At 39.9% G+C, this 10130-nt stretch overlaps 1 long non-coding RNA gene across 1 annotated transcript; it reads right to left on the bottom strand.

The window, feature by feature from the left end:
* Window positions 1-561: 561 nt before the first annotated feature.
* On the bottom strand, window positions 562-5535 carry LOC122028549. Its single transcript, XR_006124851.1, has 2 exons — window positions 5145-5535; window positions 562-729 (listed from the first exon to the last, which is right to left on the bottom strand). It is a non-coding gene; the product is annotated as an uncharacterized LOC122028549 (long non-coding RNA).
* Window positions 5536-10130: the final 4595 nt, after the last annotated feature.

Genomic DNA, 10130 nt, shown 5'->3' with positions numbered 1-10130 from the left:
TTTCCTTAACGAGATCAAATAAGACCTCAAAATTTTGAAACAAGAATAATAACAAAAATCTGTACAAATCCGAAACAAAATTCCAAAACATGAAAATCGACGAAAATCCGTATAAATCCGAAATGGAACTCCGAAATATGAAAATAAGATAAATCCGTATAAATCCGAAAATACCCAGATTGACTCGCAAAACCTAGGCTCTGATACTAAAAAAAATTGATATCAGATTAACTCGAAAATCTAGATCACAAAAAACAGGCATCGTAGACCTGACTCTGATATCAAATAAATTGTCATGCCCGAGATAGTCCCTGCCAGAAGAAATTTCGATAACATCTCCCCTGTACGGGTGACAATCTAAGACTTGTATATATAGCCCTCAGGGCTCACACTCATCGGTCAACACGGCTGGTATATATATCAAACAAAATACAACCATCCACGCAGTTATAATAAAACAACCTCCGACTGTCCACACAATGCAAAAGAAAACGAAAGCTTACCTCTTATGCCCGTCCGATAGGCGCGTAGCAAAACATACCAAATACAATCCACCAAACAAACAAAACCCAACTAGTACATTACTTAAAGACAAACCACACAAAATCCAGTGTACAAACCAATCCAAGTCTGAAAAAATGACTCTAAGCAGATAACTACACTAAAAGACCAAAACGAAAGTTCTTGCGGCAAGAGGACTAGCAACTGGAACCTCCTGACGACATCAACCTGAAATACAAATATAAAGCAACGGGGTGAGTTCAACAACTCAGCGGATACTAGATAGACATGCATAATAAGTTATAACTAACAGCAATAATCATGCGGTACAATTTTCTGAACAATAAAAGAGAATGCAACTAAAAAGGGCCATAAAAAACTGTACTCACCAGGACCTCCTATCCGAATGTAAAGGGTCGTCATACCGGATACAAAATGTCACTTGTATATATGTCAAACATATGCAACTCAAACAAATACAGCATCCAAAATGCAGCAATCGCAAACAATAAATGCAATCTATGCATATAGTGCAAGAATGACATGTGTCACCCTTGACGCAGTCAACCATCTCACACGCGATGGTGAGACCGAGTGGATAGGGCTATGACAACTATGCACTCTGTCATCACTGCTACTAAGTGACCGAGTGAACAGGATGCTGTCGGAGTACACCTATCCTCCTACCCCAACAGAGTGGGGGAGTTCAATGCTCTCATCTCCCTGTATCATAGTCAAGGGGAGGGATCCCTGCCAGCTACACGCTGCTGTCATCGCTACCCAGGAGCAGACCAGCGGAGCCCTAACAGAGCAAGCTGCACACATCCTGCCTGATGTACCACTAACTCATGAGTGGTTGTGCATACAGACTATGTAACTAGCGATGCGCTCAACAATAATGGAGTTGACCATCGTCAGCATACAATCATGTAAGATGGTGCATGACACTAAACATGTAGATACAGACCGTATACCCTCCATATAAAATGCACAAAAAGAAAATAAATCATACGATGGTCTAGGTATCAACAACCTAAGTACACAAATCAGATATGACGAACAATAAGACTATTACACAGTAGGCAATGTAAGTCACTATTTTTATGAACTACACATGGCGACAACCAAAGAAAATATAAATATGAATGCATAACAGATAGGAATATGGCAGACAACAGGAACTAGATAGTGGCATATCAAGCAGATGCAAATTTAATCATTATCATTAGAAATAAACTATTATGCATATCTAACATGACTATATCAAGAGATAAGTCAGAAGTGTCCGCCTCAAATAGAAGATCCAATCAAGCAAAATCCAACGTCGAGATGCTGGTCTTGAATCAAAATCCTACAGCGTTCAATATATAAGCTTTTATTTAGTTAAATAAAATTCCTAAGACTAAATTAGGATAAAACCCTAATCATCCATTAGACTAGAAATCCAAACCTAAATCAATCTAGTCATTAACCCTAACTAATCATAATCCAAATCATACCTAATTCAAAACATAAACCTAAGTCAACATTTCTTTCTATCCTATCTAGAAATCATCTACAACATGTATTAAATTCCTACATCTTACATCAATTCACAACCATTATTGCTACTGGAACCAGGTGAGCTGCTGGAACCTACCTCTCTACCCTGACCAAGCTACTGTCCACCAACCGGATACCCCAAATCAGCAATGTACCTAGATTCTACCTAGATCAATCAAGATCAAGTTCAAACCTCCTTACCAGAGAACCTGCGGTAGCTATGCCAGTGATCGACAATGTCTGATCAGCAAGCCACAGAGTCGGGATCAGGTTCTCGGCTCCACTCCCAGTGAGCACTTAGTGTTCACGGTCAAAAATAGGTAGGCGACGGCAACAATCTGGAGCTGATGGCCAAGATTCCACTCCGATGATGGCTCTAGGGCACTGATCAGAGAGAGAGAGAGAGAGAGAGAGAGAAGAAGGATAAAAAATCGGTCACACAAACATCTCAACACCAATCGAACATGATGCCTTACCTTCAATATCGCAGTTAGGGCACAGATCGGTAGTGGCTATGGTAAGATCACCGCTGCCTCTTGCCAAAGCCGAAAAGAAGAACAAAGCCAGAGAATCAAACTAGCTTTTCCCCCTTCAAAGCTCCAAGATCCACTCCTCGCCAACGACATCGAGAGGAACCGAGGAAGAAATTGTCGATCGCGAGGTCGTCGGTGAAGGGCAGAGACATGAGATCGAGAGGGAGGAGAGGATCGAGCGCTTAGTAGCAAGAGAGCTTGGGTTCGGAGAGCACGCAGAGGAAATCGCTGCCGGCGATGAACTGGAAGCGAGAGAGGGAGTCGAGGAAAAGGAGAGTTCGACGCGAAGAGGAAACGACGATTTGGGTTGGGGAAGAAAAAGGAAAAGAATATATATATAATAAAACATTTCCTCACTTGGAGTAACCTAAACAGGTTTTTCTCCGAACCCCCGATTTATCCCCTTAAACCTATCGTACGAGCTCCGAAGAATTCCCAGAAAATTTTTAAAAATTTCAGAAAATTTCGTTAAGGTTATTCGCCTATTAAACTTTATTATTAAATCTACACTTGGGGTACCGTATTTTACATCAGATCTAATCCAGGAGCTCGGAAAGGGCAGCCACATCAACAAGTCATTATCGAAGATGATCAACATGGGTTCCACATCAACAAAATCCAGGGGCCCAAATCTCTTCCAGGCACCTGGAATGTTGAGAACCGTTGAGCAGACCGTTGCCAAGTGGATCAACTCGATCGAAGTCCAGGCACCCGGATTACTACCAGGCGCTTGGGAAGTGCCATGTCAACAAATGTCTATCTCGATCAGAGAGCTATAATTAAAATTCTTGCCCTCTAAGTTTGGACAACACACTTGATTTTTTTTAACTTTCGTACTTTCATTTTGAGCTTGTAACTACTGTAAGGGGCTTCTCCACCTCCGAGATTGTCGAAGGAGTTTTGATATTGTGCTTTCTACTTCCAACTACCTAAGTTGTAATCAAGTAATTTCTGGTCTCTTTTTTATTTTTTATATTATTATTTTAATTATTTAATTGTGTCTCCTTGCTAAGGTAGAAGTAAGAGAATTTCTAACTTAATTGTAGACTATTCATCCTCTTTTAGCCGGTCCACTCGATCCAACACAAAGCAACACCTCAAAATAAGAAGGTACATAAAAGAAACAAACAAAGTCACATTTAATTAAGATCAAATAGTATTAAGATATAAATCAAAATAGATGGTCATTTGCACTATATATATATATAAAACAAAGTGAGTTGCTAGCCAGCTAGGACTCGTGCCATCCAAGACTCCTGCCACCGCCACTATCGCTGGTCGATGTCGATCATCTGCTTCCTCCCGGTGGTCACCTATTGACCCCGGACGCTCTTGTCGCCAGCTTCACCGCCGGCAATAGCAAGCTTCGTCGCCAAATAGCAGTATAAGCTATTGTCCATGTTGTGCTGCCGGATAGCCCTTGATCCGCCGTCGGAAGTACTGTTCCGAACAACAATTGTTGCTACCGGAATCTTGCTAGTGCCAAAGTTGTTGTCCCTTGAGGGCAACGAGGTTTCAGCCTCCAACAGCGCCAACAAAGGTTGTTGTCACCGGTTGATTTGTGTCGCATGGTTGCAATTATTACCGGGTACAAATCAGACCGCGATCCCTCTCTCGGATCGAACCGTCTCCCACCTTTGGCTAGTACCAAAGTGGAGACACAACTTGGATTTATTGAAGTCGTCTCGAAAATAGCTCAGCGTGGATACAAATAAAAGTGAGGCTTCCAAGTGTCGCTTGGTTGATCTCCTTCCTACTCCGGATCATCCAATGGAATCTTCTACGTATCATCCAACAGGTATACCTAACATAAATTTACTTTCTGTAAAAAATTTTATTCTGCGATCATGTCTGGTATATTGTATCCTTGTATGCGTGTGATGTAATAATTAGAATTTTTTTTATTTTCCGTTGTGAATGTTTACAAAACGTATTTTAACACGCACCCACATTGGACTACCCAACAAGGAGAATATTGAGGTGCTCAAATTTGACAGAGAATCGTGCTCCATAACAAACAACTACAAATCAAACATAAAGCAAATAAGTCCCAATTTAAAGCAGAACTAGTGATTTTAGTAGGGCTACTGATATATACAAGGGTAACAACTAATCCATATATTGTTGTCCCACCGTTAATTAAAAGCATGCCACAATGGTGTGGAATAAAAAGAAAGGAAGAAGAATCACTTGCCACGTCACACTAGACTGACTGACAGATTTCCTATATAGAAGAACTCTTCTCCCCTCCCACATAAAGGCTACGACTTCCAGTGTTGTTAAACACGAAGCAAGGCACATGGCCAATTGGGGAAAAATTAGCTGTATCAAAATGAGAAGTGATGGCCCAGATTTTTTGTTTTTCTTTTTGTTTTTGTTTTTCCTTATTCTAGTCTTTATTTATATATATATATATATATATATATATATTCCTCTTGAGCATAAAAAAAACTTTCACAAGGAATTGGAGGATCTGCTTGGTCACAGAGATACAGTAGGAAAAAAATGACGGGACAACTATAGCAGAAATTAATAAAGACGAGAAGGGAAAAGGAAAGAAAGACATACCTTCATTAGCACAGTCTTGTGCCTACAAACACCAAAACGTAATGTACCAATGGGCACAATGTTAGAATTCCATGATTTTTGATAACTTGTAGTTAGTTATCAAACAACTCAGAAAAACAGACATTAAACTCATTGTCACGCTTATTCTCCAACGAGAGGAAGAACCAACAAAAAGAGCAGCTGATTTTCTTTGACTGCGAGGCCGAGATCGCGCCCGACCTCGCTGCAAGGCTGCAGCTGAGGTCGCGCCCAGCCTTGCAACCTCGTTGTGAGGCCGCGGCCAAGGCACAACCTAATCGCAGCCATGGGAGGTTGCGCTTCATCTGCCCTGCCGACAGGGAGGTGATCGGAGGTAAGCGTAGAGGGGAGAGAAGCTCACCAGAGAAGAGATGAGAGAGGAGACCATGTGAGGAAGGAATTGGGAAAATGCGGAAAAAAATTACTTAAAATAATGACGGAAATTAATTTCTGTCAAAAAATATGCTGTCGCTATTAATTTTCGATTGACAATTAATGATGGAAATTAATTCCGTGCTAATTCAATCGTTAAAAATCAATTGTCTTGTAGTGTTATGCCATCATTCTTAATTGCATAAAATATGACAAAAGACGATTCGCTCGCTCCCAACGTCCTCTACCCATCCGTCCCTAGACTAATATGGAGGAAGTAAATCACAGATGACTACTAGTCATTAGTGCGGGTGGCAAGACATGGGAGAAGGCATGCTAGGACTTGCTGAGTTTCAACATCAAAACCTGATGTGGCAACACCCCATGTCTTAACCATCGCACCACCCCGAGAGGGCGCTTAATTGCATGAAATGAACCATATACAAGTTATGACATGATCAATATTATGTATCAAATTTTCAATTACAACAAGATTAAAAACCTACACATCATACCCCTAGGGTACAGTGTGGTGAGGTAATGATGATTCTCATTTAATGAGGATTTAAATTTTATACTAAACATTTCCGATCGCCACAGACTTAGAACCATTAGTGATACTGAATGTTATGTCAATATCCACTTATTTTCCAGAATTACTTGATGGTCGGTCTATAAGGTCGGGCCATCAACCTTTAAAATTAATCAGTTCGTCAAAATTGAATATCTAAATTACTAAAAAAAATAAGAAAATACACATCATGGCATAAGCTCCATATACAAGTCATGGAGTGAATAATATGTATCAATGGAAAATAATTAATTATCATGCGTCAATTTTTCGATTAAAAATTATGCAAGTCATGGAACATATGTATCATGAGTCAAAGCATGAACATCATGAGTCAATTGTCATGAAATTAGACAATTTTTTTTTTTAAATGAACAAGTCATCGCATGAAAAGCATAGCATGATATTCATCGAGTAGAACGACGTAGCAAGAAAAATGGCATATCAAGTCAAAGCATGTATAACCGTCAATTTCTAATACTGTGTTAAATACATAATTTGACATACTGCGTACTCTTGCAAATGTACCAAAACTACAATTTTAACATAAATCTATATCCATTTAGGGTAAAGGAATCATAGTTTAAAAATTCAATATCTATTGAAATTTTTTGGGTTACATTATAGATGAGCTCCTTAGATACTTTCATAATTACCATTTTAAAGTCTTCAGAGTATAGCTGAGTTGGTTATCACATAACAAGTTTGCAGAATTAAACAAGAAAGACCTAGAAATTACCCTCACATGTGATGACTAACTTCAGTTTCCTGATTTACTCTCTCCCAACGATGTGTGGTAGTTGTGGGAGGGATCCAGGCAGAACCAGCTCTAGGCCAGGGCTACCCCAGGACCTAAAAAATACCAAGGGTCCAATATATATATATAAAATAAACTTTTTGTCATCCCGTCATTCATGATTCCCCTCACCGTCGCTGAAGCCCTAGCCCTCTCTAGCTCTCTCACCCTCGCGATTCTCCACCCTGAAGCCCTCCCTCGTCACACCTCCTCCCTCGCCGCGACGACTCGACTAGCCCTCTCTCTCCCCGCCCTCCCTCGATGCGATGAAGCTCCCTGCAATGAAGCTCCCTGCGATAGCGCAACCTTGACCCTCACCGCGCCCTCCCCTGAGCCTCCCTCATTGGCCATGAGGCCCGCGACAATGCTAAGGTTTCCATTTCCTCGCCCCTCCCTCCCTTGCCGCGACGAAACTCCATTGCAGGTAAATATAAATTTCAGGTCCCACGGATCCAACTGGATTTCCTCCATATATCAACCTATCTGGTCTTCCTGCCAGTTCCCAACTAGACTTCAGTCTAATGTTAAGTCTCATCAAGTCTTTCAGTCTTACACACTTGGTAAACATATTAGAACACATAACATCTAACTTGTCTTTTGTTATACATTAAAACCTGAGTTTAATCGTCAGTGCTAACTGCATCAGTAGTCTTCTCCTTTTTGATGTAATGACAAAAAAATATACAAAAATAATGAATTTATTTATGAGAAGAAAATAATTTCTCTTAACATTATTTTTGTGCTATGTTATGATTTTTCTTATCTTAAACTTAGTACTCTCCCCCTTTGACATTCATCAAAACAAAAACTAAGTAGTATAAGTAAACAAGAAGAAACAATCAATCGATAACCAAAGAAATAGGCATATATACTCAAAAGAAACCAATAAGTCAAACATATAGAAGGTACAAGCATATCCAACAAAGGAACATAAACCAAAGTGCTAAGAATGTCTAAGGGTCATCAGCTAATGGGGGTGGAGGAGGGTGAATCAAATGTAAGATATGAAGAATCTCATCCATCCTCTAATCCATCCGCCAAAATCCAGTAACCACCACTAGAAACTGACTGCCCGAGATGAAAGGAAGTCTCCTCGAGTCTTGCAATGCGCTCCCCTAAGTACTAGGAAGTCAAAGGCAAGGGTCGAAAATGGAAGAGATCCAAAGATGTCGAGAAAGGTGAACTCCGACATCTCCATCACAACCTCAACTGCCTCGTCGACCTAGGCGGGGACGGTTGGCGGGATACCCCCTCTCCAAGTCATACCCCGAGGGCATGCACCCATTAGAAATTAATCCTCTGTCTCATTGTAGCAAGTTTATCACCCTCTAACCAACTAGGCATCCCGTGGGAACAATTATAGAGCTGTCAGATAGGCCAACCCGTGGCGAAGGGGTTGACCCGTGGCAAACCAGCCATTTGGCAGGGCACGACGGGAAGGACCGACCCATCATCTTGGCAAATTGGGAAATCCCCAACCCAATCTAATCAATCCAAGGCGAGTTGTAGGTTAAGCGGGCCATCCACAAGCCCAACAAAAATTTTAAAAAAAAAACAAAAAGGTTTCATAACTTCAATGTTTTACCTCGGAAAGATTTCATCAATCAAATGCATCCATAAACTGGTATTTTAAATGTAAATGGACACAAATGAGTACTCATGTTTGATGAAAAATATTATTTGTATTTCAAAATTATAACAAAAAAAGATAATAATTGATATAAAACTTGGCTTATATGTATTTCTCAACTCATGTGGATCGCGGGCCTAAGCAGGTAAGCCCACAACAGACTTGGGATGATAAAATTTCAATCCAATCCACTTAAATTATTTGACAGGGCAGGCCAATTAGACAGGACCAAGCCAAATTGACGCCTCTAGACACTTAACCAACTAAAACAATTCAACAAAAAAGTGAAATCCGTCATCCTGACGGCTCCCCACGACTGCCTCATACCATTGGGAATGAGTAAATCAAGAAATTATAAATGGTTCCCATGGAAGAGGGTATGGTCACATAGCTTTACCGGGATTCGACCCTACACCATTCAGCAATTCTACCCGGTGGTTACCATCTCAACTATGCTCGAGGGCCTTAGCCAACTAAAACAAAAAAAATGTAACATCGAACCTGGGGTGACCGGCCGAACTCTAGGGAAGTTTCCCACTGACCACCTCGATAAATTAAAGAAATGCACATGAAGGTTCATCCTGACAACCAACATTCTCAAGTCTACTATCTATTAAACTGGAAATTTTTTTAATAATATATCGTAACTAAGTTTCGAACTCTAGATTCCTAACCTATCACTGGAAGACCTAACACTTAGCCAACTAAAAGAAGCACATGAAAGATCTGGTTTTAGTGCGCTACTAGAAATATGACCTATTACGACACTTTCTTAATGACATTTAATTTTAAATGTCATTATAAATATTTTTTAATGGCATTTATCAAAAGAGATTATTTTAAATATTAAAATATCATTTTAGACTATTTATGGTGACCAATTTTAACAATGTCATGATATAACATAGTAATATAACCTAGTTTCGTGTTTCTTTTTCCCAGCCACAGTCGCTATCTTTTTTTTCCCCGTAGCACTATATGCTCAAGGCGCCGATTCTTTCTTCTCGATCCCTAACTCTCACCATTGTCGCCTCCTCCACCGGCCTCCTCGCTCGTCTCCTCCACTTCCTCCTCCCTGCCTCCTCTCTGATTCCTCACTTACGGTAACCTTTTGAATCCTTAAATTAACCAAATCATTCTCCTTATCATTGATTAACGAACATTAGCGAATTATGAGAACCTTGAAACCTCCTCGATTACAGAAATAGAAGGAACCATACGGTGGAAGTTTTGGTCTAAGAAATCTGAAGCTTTAAAAGGTATTTCCTTATTACCTTTTGTTTTTTAGTACTGTTTATTTTTCATGAAATTTGAATCCTACCTCTATGAAAGTAAGACTGATAGATTCCCCAACCATACAAGTAATTCCTTGTTGCATTGCTTGTAGTTTGGAGAGGTGTCTGATGTAATTTCAATATATTTTTGTGTCATTTTCATGTAATCTTAAAATGATTACTTGGAGTTTGTTTAATTCACATGGTCCTAAAATGGTCGTAATTTATGCTTTTCACTAAATAATGATGAGGCCTTTTTTGGGATAAATTGTGGTTTTATTCCAAGAATATTAATAGATGATTATGGAAACTCAGAACTGTTATA

This window comes from Zingiber officinale, chromosome 10B (assembly GCF_018446385.1).
Source record: "Zingiber officinale cultivar Zhangliang chromosome 10B, Zo_v1.1, whole genome shotgun sequence".
Lineage (NCBI taxonomy): Eukaryota > Viridiplantae > Streptophyta > Magnoliopsida > Zingiberales > Zingiberaceae > Zingiber > Zingiber officinale.
Note: the sequence above shows the minus strand (reverse complement) of the source record. Positions and strands in the feature narration are given on the sequence as shown.